The sequence below is a fragment of the Musa acuminata genome, unplaced genomic scaffold, assembly GCF_036884655.1.
Source record: "Musa acuminata AAA Group cultivar baxijiao unplaced genomic scaffold, Cavendish_Baxijiao_AAA HiC_scaffold_1126, whole genome shotgun sequence".
Taxonomy (NCBI): domain Eukaryota; kingdom Viridiplantae; phylum Streptophyta; class Magnoliopsida; order Zingiberales; family Musaceae; genus Musa; species Musa acuminata.
In genome coordinates this window covers 3,480,065-3,482,564 of record NW_027021339.1, presented here as the reverse complement: position 1 = coordinate 3,482,564, position 2,500 = coordinate 3,480,065, and positions in this window count along the sequence as shown.

Sequence of the window (2,500 nt, the reverse complement as noted above, 5' to 3'; positions counted from 1 at the left end):
CCGTTTTTGGGCTGTTTTGGCCTGTTTTTGGTCCGTTCTTGCGTGGCACGGCGACCGTCGTGAGCGGAGCAAAACGTCAGCCATCTCAGCACCCTGGAACCCCCCGGGTGGCACAGGGCTGGATGGGGCTTTCGTATAGCAGGGACGGTGCTGCCTCTCGCTTCGCTCGCTGTTCGCCGCTCACCGCTCGCTCGCTCAGCCAAAAATGGCCAGTTTTGGCCCGTTTTTGGGCTGTTTTGGCCTGTTTTTGGTCCGTTCTTGCATGGCGCGGTGACCGTCGTGAGCGGAGCAAAACGTCAGCCATCTCAGCACCCTGGAACCCCCCGGGTGGCACAGGGCTGGATGGGGCTTTCGTATAGCAGGGACGGTGCTGCCTCACGCTTCGCTCGCTGTTCGCCGCTCGCCGCTCGCTCGCGCAGCCAAAAATGACCAGTTTTGGCCCGTTTTTGGGCTGTTTTGGCCTGTTTATGGTCCGTTCTTGCGTGGTGCGGTGACCGTCGTGAGCGGAGCAAAACGTCAGCCATCTCAGCACCCTGGAACCCCCCGGGTGGCACAGGGCTGGATGGGGCTTTCGTATATAGCAGGGACGGTGCTGCCTCTCGCTTCGCTCGCTGTCCGCCGCTCGCCGCTCGCTCGCGCAGCCAAAAATGGCCAGTTTTGGCCCGTTTTTGGGCCGTTTTGGCCAGTTTTTGGCCTGTTCTTGCATTGCGCGGTGACCGTCGAGAGCGGAGCAAAACGTCAGCCATCTCAGCACCCTGGAACCCCCCGGGTGGCACAGGGCTGGATGGGGCTTTCGTATAGCAGGGACGGTGCTGCCTCTCGCTTCGCTCGCTGTCCGCCGCTCGCCGCTCGCTCGTGCAGCCAAAAATGGCCAGTTTTGGCCCGTTTTTGGGCCGTTTTGGCCAGTTTTTGGCCTGTTCTTGCATTGCGCGGTGACCGTCGAGAGCGGAGCAAAACGTCAGCCATCTCAGCACCCTGGAACCCCCCGGGTGGCACAGGGCTGGATGGGGCTTTCGTATAGCAGGGACGGTGCTGCCTCTCGCTTCGCTCGCTGTCCGCCGCTCGCCGCTCGCTCGTGCAGCCAAAAATGGCCAGTTTTGGCCCGTTTTTGGGCCGTTTTGGCCAGTTTTTGGCCTGTTCTTGCATTGCGCGGTGACCGTCGAGAGCGGAGCAAAACGTCAGCCATCTCAGCACCCTGGAACCCCCCGGGTGGCACAGGGCTGGATGGGGCTTTCGTATAGCAGGGACGGTGCTGCCTCTCGCTTCGCTCGCTGTCCGCCGCTCGCCGCTCGCTCGTGCAGCCAAAAATGGCCAGTTTTGGCCCGTTTTTGGGCCGTTTTGGCCAGTTTTTGGCCTGTTCTTGCATTGCGCGGTGACCGTCGAGAGCGGAGCAAAACGTCAGCCATCTCAGCACCCTGGAACCCCCCGGGTGGCACAGGGCTGGATGGGGCTTTCGTATAGCAGGGACGGTGCTGCCTCTCGCTTCGCTCGCTGTCCGCCGCTCGCCGCTCGCTCGTGCAGCCAAAAATGGCCAGTTTTGGCCCGTTTTTGGGCCGTTTTGGCCAGTTTTTGGCCTGTTCTTGCATTGCGCGGTGACCGTCGAGAGCGGAGCAAAACGTCAGCCATCTCAGCACCCTGGAACCCCCCGGGTGGCACAGGGCTGGATGGGGCTTTCGTATAGCAGGGACGGTGCTGCCTCTCGCTTCGCTCGCTGTCCGCCGCTCGCCGCTCGCTCGCGCAGCCAAAAATGGCCAGTTTTGGCCCGTTTTTGGGCCGTTTTGGCCAGTTTTTGGCCTGTTCTTGCATTGCGCGGTGACCGTCGAGAGCGGAGCAAAACGTCAGCCATCTCAGCACCCTGGAACCCCCCGGGTGGCACAGGGCTGGATGGGGCTTTCGTATAGCAGGGACGGTGCTGCCTCTCGCTTCGCTCGCTGTCCGCCGCTCGCCGCTCGCGCAGCCAAAAATGGCCAGTTTTGGCCCGTTTTTGGGCCGTTTTGGCCAGTTTTTGGCCTGTTCTTGCATTGCGCGGTGACCGTCGAGAGCGGAGCAAAACGTCAGCCATCTCAGCACCCTGGAACCCCCCGGGTGGCACAGGGCTGGATGGGGCTTTCGTATAGCAGGGACGGTGCTGCCTCTCGCTTCGCTCGCTGTTCGCCGCTCGCCGCTCGCTCGCGCAGCCAAAAATGGCCAGTTTTGGCCCGTTTTTGGGCTGTTTTGGCCAGTTTTTGGCCTGTTCTTGCGTGGTGCGGTGACCGTCGTGAGCGGAGCAAAACGTCAGCCATCTCAGCACCCTGGAACCCCCCGGGTGGCACAGGGCTGGATGGGGCTTTCGTATAGCAGGGACGGTGCTGCCTCTCGCTTCGCTCGCTGTTCGCCGCTCGCCGCTCGCTCGCGCAGCCAAAAATGGCCAGTTTTGGCCCGTTTTTGGGCTGTTTTGGCCTGTTTTTGGGCTGTTCTTGTGTGGCGCGGTGACCGTCGTGAGCGGAGCAAAATGTCAGCC